The sequence below is a fragment of the Triticum dicoccoides genome, chromosome 4A, assembly GCF_002162155.2.
Source record: "Triticum dicoccoides isolate Atlit2015 ecotype Zavitan chromosome 4A, WEW_v2.0, whole genome shotgun sequence".
Taxonomy (NCBI): domain Eukaryota; kingdom Viridiplantae; phylum Streptophyta; class Magnoliopsida; order Poales; family Poaceae; genus Triticum; species Triticum dicoccoides.
Window position 1 is genome coordinate 689,046,196 of NC_041386.1, and position 14,101 is coordinate 689,060,296.

Genomic DNA, 14,101 nt, shown 5'->3' on the forward strand with positions numbered 1-14,101 from the left:
TTGATTCCCCTTTCTCCCTCCACTGTTGATCCCTCTTGAGCCTACCCTGTCCGGGCCGACGACTGGAGGCGGCTGATGCTGGAGACATTCGGCCAGCAGGGCCAAAACACTGGTGGTGGCGGGCGGTGGGGTCTCAGCGGAGCGTGACGGGGCCAGTAGGGCATGTGGGCGACACGACTAGGACTTGGGGTCGTGGCAGCCTGCATGCGTGGCGTGAACGTGGAAGCGAGCGCGCCAGCATGCGGCTTGACCATGGCAAGCACGGCGGAAAGGACCAACACAGTTCAGCCTTGCAAGTTGGCCATCCAGCACGGGGCGGTGGTACGGTTGTGGCGTCGAATCGATGGCTGCTGAGAGCGGCGGCGCATAGCTGCGAGAAACTGCACAAAGCAGGTGGCATCAGGCACCAAACTGAAGCACCGCGCCGCCGTGCCAGCGTAAGTTAAGGCAAACAGCAGCATGGTTAGCGAGCTAACACTGCGGCCAACGGCCGAACGGAGACATGGATGCGTACGTCGGCTTGGCATGGCAAGGCTGCAGCCATCAGTAAGAAAATTCCCCTAACCGATCGGTGCTCATGTCACTGATCACGCTAGCCATCTTGTCGGGCTTGCCCAGGTGAGCACCCTGTTGTGAAGATCAGCCGAAACAATAATCTTGGCACTAGACATTTCGACATGTGATCAGTAAAACTACTATCGGCGGTAATTCATCTGGTTCATGACTTTTGTTGGGTGACAACCAACAAATTAATGAGGATTTGTATCATCCATTTTTGTCCTTATACTGTGACCCGACTACGTGCTGGCTATCTCGTTGGGCTATGAAGGGGTGCTCGTTGCCTTAATATTTGTGTCCGCTTGAACAAAGAGTAAATTTCGCGTCTTTAGTCAAGACATTCCAATTTTACAGATGGATCATTTATTAATTCTGCAAACTAGCCTATAAAAGAAACTTTTTCTAATCTTTATTAATTGACGGACAGGCCTGGACCATGATCTGTTCCAATTTTTACATAAGTCGAAATGGACACATAAAAGTGAGTTTGCTAGCTTTGTCATCCATCATCTGCCACTCCAGTGGCATTGTTATTTCCTGCGCTTAATAGATGCAGCAGCACCTCGGAGTGGGATCGGGATTGCAGTAGGCTTGTTCCGGGTTGTAGCCAAAACTTTTGCAGATGCTTTTGCACGTTTCCCTGTTTCCCGGCGTAACCGGGTCCTGGCAAACCGCCTCCGGCGTGCACCAGCTGGGTGGGTCGACTGCACAGCGGCACGAACAGAGATGAACTGTCAGTTTTGTACCAAGGGAAAGAAAGAACAGATCTATAAAGAAGAAGATGATGGAAGCATATATTCTTTTTTTTCTTCTGTTTTTGGCTTCGGCCCGGTTGTCCTTTGCTCCTACTATATATCAATATAAAAAGCAAAGTATTTGCCTTGCTTCAAAAAAAAAATATTGTACAGGAGAAATGTATGTTCTTACTATCTGCGTTACAGGGCAGGAAGGCGGTAGACATGACCAGAAGAGCTACAACCAAGAACAAAATATGTGTGTCGTTCCTTGGACGTGCCATGGTGAATGGGTTCTTGCAATTCCTCTTCTTCTGGGCAGCTAGTGTTGTTTTTCTAGTCTAGTCGATGGATGCCAGTATTCGCCATGATGGTGATCATATATAGAGAGAGGACTTATCGCAGGAATTAGGGGGCATTAATGAATTCCCATTTATCCTCTCGTTATCATAGCAATATATAAATAGAGGACTTATTGCAGGAATTAGGGGGGACTTAATGAATTCCAACTTATCCCCTCCTCATCATAGCACTAATGCACCCGTAATTATCTACCATTTATAGGTGGATAGCAGTACACACCAACACATGGTACGCACCAAAAATAGTACTCTGACGCAAAAATGTAGTACTCCCTCCGTCTAGGTGCGCAGTGGCGGAGCCTCTTGGAGGCCAAAGGGGGTCACGACCCCCCCTTCCGAAAGTACAACTGTAAAATTACTAGGTATACTAATCATTATGCCTAGCTCGTCAGAAGATAACCAACTAAATACAAGAGGAAGAGAGAGGGATATAGGAAGCAACGCATAGCAACGATAGACGGAGATAGGAGTGCATAGCGAGGCAGGAATTGCACCAAGCCGCAGCGGCAGCCACTGACTGCAGCAGGCAGCATCACACATCATCATATTGCTACTGCGGGAGCCACTAACGGTACCTCCATAGATGTATATAATCAAATCATACTAGTCATACTGTTTTTGTTTTTTTAACAAGAACATCCAGTTCCTACTGCTCGAGCGTTGGTGAAATTAGTAATTTATGTTGTGAATCACATAAGTTTTCATGCATATTTCATTTTTAGTTTCAAATTGGCCCCCCCTTGGTGGCTTGTCACGCTCTGCCACTATAGGTGCATAAGTCATCTTACATTGTGCACCACGACCAAGGCGGAGAGGAAAAACGAGAAAATTGAATGTCTTTTTGCTAATTAATAGCACTGCATGCAATGAACTAACCACTGCATGTCATGTTTGGTAGTCTCAAGTTATTGAAAGCATGCACGGCTCACATCTCTTATTGGTTGATATGTCACAAAACAAGAAATGAGGAGGGAGTTAATGTACTGTGCCTAAGTGTTTTGGGATTATTTGGTTTTCGTAAGGTGACTGACACACGTAGACGGAGGGAGTACTTTTATATTGCGGGTAATAGGGGATATATTAAGCAATAGGGTTTACAAGGAGGTCTTGGTCATAAACTGGAGACAAGTTCTCAGGTCCCAAACCAAACCAAACAGCAGTTCTTCCCTCTGTTCTGGCAAAATTTGCGACACAGTGACTTACCCTATTTTGCGATCGATCCACTTGTAGAAATAATTCTACTGCCCATACACAAACCTATAATGAGCGAGATCAAATGAGCGAAGCACATTGGGTCTTGACTCTTCTCTTGAATGGCATCAATCAGGAGCTTGCAGTCCAGTTCGAGTTAGACCAGCTTATCGCTCCATTGCATCATCAGTGTCAAGCCTTCCTCACATGCCCTTGTTTCGGCCTCAAAAGGATCTGAACAGTTCAGCAGTTGACGACACGCCAAGAAAATTATGGTCCCATTTTCATCTTGAAGCCCCGTTCCAGCTCCGGCCGAGCCATCCTCTGCCTAAACATAACCATCGCAATTCAGTTTCACCCACCCAGCTGGAGGTTTGGCCCAAACGTTATCAGGTGGTTTCTTCAGTTGTGCCATGCGAGGATCAGACGCCATACTGATCAGAACGGGTTGCTTTCGTTTTATAATTTCGTCACTGGATGCTTCCTTTAGGTTCCTCAATATTTTAACATAACCGGAGAGGATTCTCTTGGAACCTTCAATCATAGGTAGAAGTTTAGCATGGGTAACCTCATTGCGGGCGTACCATGCTCGCCAAGCAGTCAAGATGATGTAGTCGACCATACTTTTCGGCACAAACTCCAGTAGATCTTTCAACCAACGTGTAGAGGTAAACTGAAAATCCATGTCCGCAAGTAGGTGCCATATACTCCTCATAGAGCTCCATAGTTGTCTGACATGGGAACAATTGTAAAGAGCGTGTGTTGTGTCCTCCTTTGGAGGGATAAAAGTCAAAAGTTGTAAAGTTTGTCCAATTATGTAAAATATAGAGAGAAAAATTAACTTCTACAATATCAAATTCGTACCGCAAAAGTGAGGCCGCCCTCGATCACCGAATACTATAAGACTTGTACTGTATGTCCTAAATAAACGGTGTATTTTTGCCACTGTTGCCCATATTCACTTAGGCAAGGTGAAGCCGCCAACTTCAGATCGAATCCAAGCCTGCTGTCGACTCGCCGCCCAGCACGGCCAAGACGGCGCACCGAGTGCCGGCGCCAAACCCCGTCGACAAGGGGGAGACGCCCTCTCTATCAGTGGCCCCACGCCACCCGCAACGCCCGCCGCTCCCAGGGGGCAGATCGGTCGCGCCAGATCAAACCCCCTCCGCCACCGCCATTGGGCCGCACCGCCGCCTCCCAGCACTGAAGCCGCCAGATCTGCACGTCTCCGCCGCCGGAGGCCCCGCCGGACCCAGCTCCCCCACGAGCGGCGGCCCGCGCCACCGAGATCCCGAACAGGAGAGGAAGGAGAGAGCCCCGCCGCTGCCAGCGCAGCACGGGCTTCGCCCGGCGGACGCCCTCCGGCAGCGGCGAGGGGGAGGAGCGAGCGAGGAGGGAGTCTTGCACCGGGGACGGAGGGGAACCTCCCGTGACGCGCTCGCGGGGCGCGTCGCCGGAGCGGGAGGGAGGGGGATGTCCTCCTCTGCTAGCCTATGTGCGGGCTTCCTCCGGACGTCTTGCTCGGCTGGTTGGCGGAGCAATGGCGATGCGAGCTCTGGGTCAGGGGAAACCATTGACCGGCGGTGCCGGTCACGATGTTGGCGACGCTCGCGGCGCCGTTCTCCCTCTGGTGGGCGACATCGAGACCCTCTCCTCGCCTCCACCCCATGGTCCCGGGCGAAAGCCTAAAATCTCTTGATTGGGCGGCGACGGCGCATCGGCGTCGTTTTCTTCTTGAAGATGCTGCATTGGGAGTCCAGGATGGTCAGGGGCTCGGCGCGGTGGTGGTTTTCCTGTTTCTGTCGTGTCCCTGCTCGGCAATGGCGGTGGTCTTCTTGGTCTTGGTCGGTGACGGGAGCGATGTGTGGGTTCCTGTGAGAGGTGAGGTGGCCAGGGCTCGTCCTCTCTCCGGCAACATGTTGGCCAGTCCATCCGTGCTCAGGGGTGAGCTGTTCTGCCTCCTGACGGGTCGGCGTCCTTCGATCCAGGACGAGAGGGCAGGGGTGCCCTCTTTGGAGGCAGTGGCGGAAGGTAGAACAACAGGGTTGGCCCTTGGGAGTTGATGGAGCGTGGCCTCCCTCCAGTGGCGAATTGCTCCCTTGTCGCGGTTTTGTCGATGGCATGATCGGAGGCCGTCACTTGTTGTTCAGTAATGTGTGTATCCTTGTCGATTTTCTTTTCTCTTCTTTTCCTTCTTTGTTATGGTGATGGCTGTAATGTGTGGTTGATGCTTTATATATAAAGCGGGGCGAAAGCCTTTTTCGGCTATTCGCTTAGGCAAAGTTTATAAACTGTTTCCTTTGAGGTGCTCACATCAGTGACATGATTGTGATGACAAACCTAAAACCACGAAAGAGTATTTTTTTTTACCGTGTGTGATGTTCTATTATTATGACCAATCATGTAAACACCAACTTCGAAGAGAAAAAGATGGTTATATCAACAGCATCATGGCCAAGTCGTTTTTAGCCTTAGCGTCAAATGAATGAATGTACTTCCAATCACGTTGTAAGCCGACAGAGGAAAAGAAACGATGAACTTATTTAGAAGAAGTTGGAAAACTGTGATGATCATCGTGGATCGATCTGGGACTTCTTCCTGACTTGCAACAGATATGGGAGTCTAACATTCCATATGGTTGATTTTTTAGTTCTTTAGAAGCTAGAGGACTCGTGAAATGCTTTCGTCTCCCGTTATGAATTCCATACGTCCACCCACAATGAGAAACAACGTGCTGAACTTATCACTATGGATATTGAGAGTTAAAGATATTACTCTGCGTGAAGCTGCTAGATCATGGCTATTGTATCTCACTTCTAAGCTTCATTCTCTTCCCTGATGTAATGACATGCTATGTTTTTCTGTACTATATTCATGTGGGGAAGCTCTTCCCCCAGGAATCGTTCAAAACAAAAATATTTCACATGTAATTAAATGTAGTGAACATTTTACTGGAGCATGAGAAGAATAAAACTAGAAATTTGATCTAGAAAAACACACACAAGACTGGTGATCATGTGTATGAAAAATTGGAGACATCAACGGATCTTCCACTTGCTATGCACTTTCAAGAACGCCGACAACGAACGAAAACTGATCGATGGTATCATGACGGGACATAGTTGATACTCCGCTCCTAAAGATAAGATAGTATTTAAAGTGAAACTTAATTACAACTAAAGATAGAATCATGCCTTTGCGGGCAATGGCAATCTTCCAGGCATGTGATATATTAGAAGTACATGTCCTTGTAGATATATAGATTGCTACATTTTGTCTTCTTTCTTGGTCTAGATATATAAATTCCGACTTTGCTAGGCAGAATGTTCCTTGTATCACCTAACATCAACCACTCCTTTTTTCCTCAAAGGAAGAAAAAACTAGTGCCAACTACTCCATGGCACGAAAGGCAAAAGTCTTGTAGTATAAGACAAAGAATCTAGTTACTTCCATCCCATAAGAAAATGCATTGATATTCGTGTTTGATGTTGTTACAACCATAGTTTCTACTTGTCATTATAACAAATAGCTGGCAATGTGAAATTTATCGAGAACATGAGGAAATTGGAGTCATTGGTAGAGAAGCAACCATTGCTCAAGGAATCCGGCAACAAAATATCATCCCAATTTCTCTAGTTAATCCAACAACCATGGATCCTAGTAGCACTAGGTTTACAATCATCTCTTGGAAGATGATAGGTCCATCTACTTAACTGACAAGGTCGATCAACTCTTGAGGATGCACACCGGTTTGTGGTATATTAAGAGCCATTGCTCAACCCTTCTGTCCATGTCTAGCACTCATATAGCGCATCATGGTTGGTGTGGTGAAGCCATGACTCTTCTTCGAGAGGTCATACTCATAACCTATGAAACAATACCGTACAACTTCTTCAATTTGGTACTGGGCCAATGCGATCAATACTGGAATTTGTAAAACATGGATGTGTTTTTTTTCAGTTTTGGTATTTTTCAGGTACCTCAATTTTTTTGTTGCGCCAATCAATTTTAGGGGTATGGCACATCCCCAATATTTATCTTACGTGTGGGGGATGCAGGGGATCGCCAATGTTGTTCACAGGTGATGCAGGGCTTAGAGGAATAGCCGGGGTGGCAGCCAGCATGGCGGTTGGGGCAGGTAGACGGGAGGGCGGGGCAGAGGCAGGCGGTTAGGTTTGGGTAGGCCGCTGGGGAGGAGGATGAACCGCCGTGTAAGGAATAGGAAGAAGACACGGGACCAAGAAGATGAACATGCCGCGAGATAGATCATGGGCGGCTTATGGAACGTGACTGATGGAACTGTTTTAGGCACCTGTTAAATAGACAAACCTTCCTTTTTGAAGAAAGATGGACGGCTTACATAAATCATGAATTCATGTCGTGGAGGAAATCGCTCGCTGCATGTAGTCATGTTTTTTCTTTTGTTTTCTTTCTTTTTCTTTTCAGTTTCCTTTGTTTCTTTTTTTCTTTGAGGGAAACAGTTTTCTTTGTTTCTTTACGGTTTTGTTTGTTTCTAACCGAGTTTTCTTCTGTGCACTTGTTTCTTTCTTTAATTTTTTGTTTCTTTTTCTTTTTGCACTGCTTTTCTCTGGTCATCTTGTTTTGTATTTCTTTTCTTTTTGGTTTCTTTTGTTTCTTCCTCCGCTTTAATTTTTTGCCTATTTTTTTCGTTTATTTTTCCCTTGCTTTTTTGGTTTTCCTTTTTGCTTTGTTTGTTTTCAATGGTTTACTTTATTTCTTTCTTGGCTCTTACACTTTCGCATTAGTTTATTTGCTTTTCTTTCTGTTTCTTGGGTTTCTTTCGTTTGTCTTTTTTAATTGGTTTTTTTTATTTTTTTCCTAGTTTCTTTGTCGAGTTTCATTGGTATACTTTTTGTTCAGCACATATCAACTATTTTCAGTACCCATTATACATTTTTCAGTACCCACACCGATCTAACATGCCAGGAGACGCAGAGGCCTCGCAGCCACTAGCATCGACCGAGTTTTTCCTGGCCACACCGTCTGGTGGCGGCGGGGAAGGGAAAGGAGGAAAAACAGAAGTTGGGCAGCGGCGATTAGTTCTCCCTCCGCATCGCATGTAGGGGGCACAAGACAAGGGTGGTTGGTGATAAATTTGGGCCAAATTGGACATGCATTAACATTTTATTAGTTAAATTTATAGTTAAAATTTGACATAGAATACAAAGGGAACTTATAAACCAGGACGAAGATAGTACCTTGCAGGCCAATGACCGAAAACCGAAGCTTGTGCGCACGTGACCAATACCTACCTACCTGGTCTTTTCTAGAAAAAACCTACGTACCGAGTCGTTCAACAAGTGAACTCTCTGAAATGGCACGAGCCAACACGTCACAGCACGGCCAGAGAAGGCAGCAGCACTGGACAAGAGAGAAACAAAAGAAACACGCGCGAAACCAGGCCACGGCGTGAATCTGCATCACGAGTTCGCTTGCCCGCAGCCGTGTCCACGAATACTATGGACTCCTCTAGTGCCATAAGCCGCCATGTCCAAATTTTCCTCCGTGTTCTGACGTATATAAGCTAGGCTCGGTTCCGTCCAACGTTCACCAACCTTAGAAAGACAGAAAGCAAGCAAAGCCATTGATTTATCCACCACTGAGAAGCAATCAAATTCAGAGCGTGCCAGCAAGCGTGGGCCGCCGAAGCTGCTGCGGAAATCAATCACCCGTCTCTAATCGGTCATGGACAAGATGCTCGCCTTCTCTATCCTGAGCGCCTCGCCGGCCGATATCACCCCAGGCGCTCGCGGCAGCTGGGGAGGCTTTCCTGACGGGGCAGGCAGTAGGATGACCAGCTGTCGGAGGAAGAGCAGCACCATCAGCAGCCTGTAAAGGGGAAACAGCAGTCGCACTCGCAGCTTTCCCCGCCGCGGGAGGAGACGCGGCGGCCGCGGTTCACACCGGAGTTCGATGGGATTGACTGCTTCGAGACCATCATCCGGCCTTAGTGAACTGCATTACTGTAAGACGCTCGGCTGATCCGGGGCTGAGTAATTCTAGATTCTTTCTTGGTTTGACGAAGCTGTGTTGCGTGTGTGGCGACTGGTCGCCGGAGGATCGGGGCCTTCAATTTGACCTGCTCTGTTTCTAGCTGAGGCCAGAAGTTGTATATGAGCGCAACCAAACTCTTATTTTCTTTTGAATTGATCATATTCATACAGAAGCAACAAACTCAAATCTGGACAAGCTTTTTTTTCTACAAAGTTCAGGAAATTATCGGCTCACCATCTTTTTGTTTGAAGTGTTATAGAGATGTACATAGAAAGCAAACCCAAAACAGGATGCGCCCAGTTCCAGAAGAAGTGGGCACGTTTCTTTGATGCATATCGCAGATAAATTCCAATCTCGAAGCACTAATTGATTTGGTTTGGACCAAACCACAGCCGTCACCATTAGCCATCTGATAATAAAATCATCTTCGATCAGTAGCTCTGTACAAATTATAAGCATCCTTCTTGCTTAGCAACAAAAACATACAGATGGAGAAGTATGAGGCCAAAGAATTTATTATGTAGGCGGGTAAATGTTAAGCACAATTGCCATTCAATTCTTCTTTTCAAATTGAGGAGCTTTTCACCCCTGATTTCATTTCCTGAAAAACATCAATACAGGATTGTTCTCGTCATCAGAGACGGGATAAATCTGTCAGGTTGTGCCATCTTTCGCTGATGACAACTCATTACGAACATGCGCTATTTTTCCGGGATTTTGAGGAGTATGAATACATCGCAGGCTACTGAATTCACCGTGTATGAACTTCTTTGCTCCTGATGCTTCTCATTCCCAAATATTTGTGCACCCCTTTGGTTCATCTCTTGTCGCTTTTCTCTGGCTGTGTGTTTGCTATTTATATGGACTCTAACATGTCAAACAGAAGGAAGAGTAAGTATCAAAGTGTATATGAAATATTGCACCACCACCTTGCTATATGTTCATGTGAATATAGACTTGTATATAGCACAAGCATTACTCACAAAAGTGAAGGTTGGTGGAGAATTTACTTCATTGTTTATCTTTCTATGGCATTTTCCCCATTGATTCTCTCCATCATCTCTGAATATGATGGAGAGTATTACATTAAAATGTCTGTTCAATACATGAAAACCAAATTCGTATTGGATCTGATTGTGGTCTATCGTGATGCACAACCAGATATAAAAGCCAGGTTTCTAGCTGAACTTTCCAGAGTTCTACATGACTGCATCAATCATGTGCTAATTGAGGGAGACCTTAATATAATTAGAAAAGCATCCAAAAAAAATAAACCTAGGGGTTGAGAGAACATGGCCTGCATGCGAGAAAATATACCTAGGGAAATAATATGCCTAATCCTTCTTTTGAAAAACTTGATAGAGTACTTTGTTGTGTAGATTGGGAAGAACATTACCCATTTATTGAGATAACTACTTTAGTGAGGGACAAATCTGATTATACTCCACTGTTCTTAAATACTGGAGACTTGCCCAAATCCAACCCTATTTTCTGGTTTGAAAATGATTTGTTCCTCGGAATTGATAAAGTTGTTATTGTTACTTGGAATGACCCCAATGTTGTTGGGACTAATTTTGATAAATGGCAGAGAAGGTTTAGAATTCTTAGACCCTAACTGAAAGGGTGAATAGAAATATGAATGCATGGTATACACCACTCTTTAAGAATTCATCCGATTAATAAGTTAACGGGGCAGTTAATCCCTACTCGTAAGAGAGCTAAATCGAATAGCACCTATTAATTACGTTAACTTGTCAGGCCGATTAACTTGCCAATAAGATCGATTAATAGGCTCTCAGGATGATTAATCGCTGTTGGCCCATTAACACAGGGGCAAACAAAGCCCAAACTTTAGGCTCGTAACCCCTCCCGTTCCCTCTCACTCCTCAATATCTAGGGTTTGACCAAATCGTAACATATTTGGTATATTGCATAGTTGAGGTCTTGAAGTATGGTAATAGCTTAAAAACTAGATATATTCTGGCAAGTTTCTTTTTAAATTACTGATTAATGATCGACCGATTAATCTAGTTAATAGGCTGATTCACCGATTATTCTCTACCCCCAAGCCGACCGAGCAGCTACCGGCTATCGATTTCCTTAACAATGGTATAGACAACTCAAAAATGGCATTCTATTCAAATTAGATGCCATTCATAAACGTTATGAGTCTTTTGGGCTTACTCTCCTCATAGTCAAGAACACATCGCCTTCCACACGGTGGTTTTCTCAAGTTGTGTGTCCCAGGTGAGGGAGGTCGCGACAGTCAGTCGTGTGGCACAATAGTGGTGGCAGGGCTCTCCTGGGCATGTTGCGCTATTGAGGCATGCAACACGGTGGCAGCAACCGCCAAGGTGGCGATGGCATGAGAGACGGGGCAAATGTGGCAGTTGAACTACGTGGGCGAAGTAGGATTTAGCAAGAACATCCTTCCATTTGGCTTCCTTGATAAGTGATTGGCAGATAGATGTGTTCTCAGATCTTGAAGGACTTAGCAAGTAGTTTTCCGCAGACGGACAGCTTCACATAACTTACAAAATTTTGTGCATGTACACGTTGCCTCTATTTCATCTTTCTAGTATACTAAAGGAAAAATCTATTAATACATGATTTTTGATGACGTTCTTAGATTCCGTCTCCGTCCATGACGGTATCTTTTGGTTTGTCATGAAAACTGTCATATGAGAATTCACTGCAAAACACTAGCACCGCTTACTACTAGCACGGTCAGACCGTCAACGAAACTGTCATGGGTAGCATTCTCTTCTCTGTACATTTTATTTGGACCGTCATTGGCGTCCTCCTAGAAGATGTTGCACATGATGCAATGTACGTTATGTAGCATTCTCTTCTTTGTACCGTCATTGATGGCTTGCGCTGACGTGGCTTGGGTGTCCTTGTTTGTTTGGCTCGGCTCGTACTAAGCTGAATTGAAAATAAATTTGTCAGAAATAATTAACAGGGTAATTAGGCCACGTCAGCCCGCCGGGGTTTTGTCATGAGTACATTGTCGACGCGGGTGGAGGATGGTGGCGATTGCATACTCGCGGACACGCTCAGGAACACAAGATAGAGAGCGGGATGAGGTCGAGGATGTGAGGGAGAAATAACACAGAAAGAGAAAGAGAAAGAGAAAGTGAAATAACACAAAAAATATAACCAATCCAAATACATTATGGATTAATTCCAGAGTCCAAAGAATTTCTTTTAAAAGTTCAAGAAAACTAGGCTGGCACCCACAATAGTTTATATGGCCCATGCCTTATTCTAAGGCTTTTAGAAAGGTTTTCAGGAATTTTTGGAAAATATTTAGGGGTTTTCTCTTTAAAAAATGTTTGAATTAATGGTCCACTCCAATATTAAATAATTCGTCTTTTACCAAAAAAAATGAATAAAAAATAAAAAATATTAGAAAAAATTTCTCTACGTATTCTTGTGATTGCATTTGATTCATAAAAATTGAACTTCAAGTGCATGAATTTTTTGGCAGAAATGTGTTCAAAATTCCTAGAAGCCGTTCTCAGAAGGAGATGATGGACTCGAAGCAGTTGATGCCGCCGAACTCCGGCGCGAACAGCAACTCCCGCTTCTTCTCCAGTCGAGAGCCCTGGTCGGCCTTCTCCTGCTGGAGCTGCTGCTTCTTCTCCATCGCTTTCTCCGGCTGCTCCCCCGCGCGGCTCCTCCAGGACAGGCTCCGGCTGCTCCCCTGCGCTCCCGCCTACGGTGTTCGTGTCGGTCCTTGTCGGTTATTAGATGAGGCGGAGGCGCGAAGTCCTGTGCCTGCTAGCACATCCGTGCATCGTCGAAGTTCATCTGCGAATGTGGCCTCGAGAGGCGCCACGCCGCTGCGTTGTAAGTGGGGGTGGCCTCGTGGGCGGTCTCGAACATGCCGAGACCGAGCCGCACGCCACGGGATAGAATCTCCGCGTAGAACATGTCGAAGGGGCGGACGCGGACGCCACGGTAGCCGGAGTTGCTCCGGCCGCGTCGGGGCGGCATGTCAGCGGCGTAGGTGAAGTCGCGGCCACATCGGGAGAAGGGCGCGACGGCGGCGGTGGGGCGCTGGATGCGAGGAAGGAGGGACAATGGGGAAGAAGAAGGTGGGGGAGTGCGTTTGGCGGGCTCGAGCGCGCGATTTATAGAGAGTGTCGGATGCCGCGCGCCAAAATTATCGGGTGCCGGGCAGCTTTTTCGCGTGCATGCGCGATTGTTTCCCATGCTCCGGAATCTACCGCGCCTGCTGGAGCACGCGAAAACACGCTTTTTCCCGCGCGCGTGATATTTACGGCGCCTGTTGGAGATGTTCTAAGAGCACCTACTGCCGGACTTGAAAATCCGCCCTCCTACAAGCCCGCGTCCGAGCGCGTCCATGGATAGCGCTCGCTGACCCCTCGTATCTTGCACCGTGCACATCCACATACCTCAAATACGGATTCTCAAATCCATACATGTCGATCATGCAATACAAATTTTTCGAATTCAATAGTTCGAAACAAAGCCGAGCAACTTATAGTTCAACAAACTGAACATGCCGAAATTAAATCCATGGAGGGAGCTTGACGGATGGCTCGCTTGTTGGATCACTGGCAGACGCCATCCATGCCACCTACTTAGAGGCCTTTCTTGCGTCATGCTCGTCCTGCTCCACCTAAATCCTTGCCGCATGCTCCGCCTACATCTGTCCTGCCTGCTCCGCCTATATCCTTGTTGCATGCTCCGCTTGGATCGAAGGCGTGCCGGGTTCCGAGCACGCCCGGGAAGGGGGGGGGGGGGCAGGGCGAAGGTGCTTGTCCATGGTCCGCACCTCCCTGCGATGCCGCTTCCCTCTCTCGCTGTCGGCATCGCCACATCCTTCGTGCGATGTTCTTTGCCTCGCACGACAGAGCCGAGGAAGGGACGCTGACGGACAAGGTGGACGCAGTGTCTGTCACGCCGGTCGGTGACGGGCTGGACGACATGTAGGGTGGCAGATCAGAACACAAGGGCTCCCACCCTCTCCGCCGCGTACGGTGGGAGGCCCGACTGAGAGCCAGCCCTCGGGACATCCTGGCAGTAAAACCAGGTGTCCTGCGTGCCGCGGGACGGAATCCAGTTGCTTGAAGCTCGACCCGCCGCCGCCGCCGGTCCAGTGTTCGATGACGAGCCCTTCTCAGTCTTCTTCGGCCGCTCCAACTTCGTCATCGTACCTTTGCCCATCCTCTCGGAAGGAACGAGTGCGTGGAGTGGTGGAAGGAGCCACGG

At 47.0% G+C, this 14,101-nt stretch overlaps 1 long non-coding RNA gene across 1 annotated transcript; it reads right to left on the reverse strand.

The window, feature by feature from the left end:
* Positions 1-863: 863 nt before the first annotated feature.
* LOC119289736 lies at positions 864-1,633 on the reverse strand. The gene is made up of 2 exons (XR_005141598.1): positions 1,486-1,633; positions 864-1,262 (listed from the first exon to the last, which is right to left on the reverse strand). It is a non-coding gene; the product is annotated as an uncharacterized LOC119289736 (long non-coding RNA).
* Between the last annotated feature and the right edge of the window lie 12,468 nt (positions 1,634-14,101).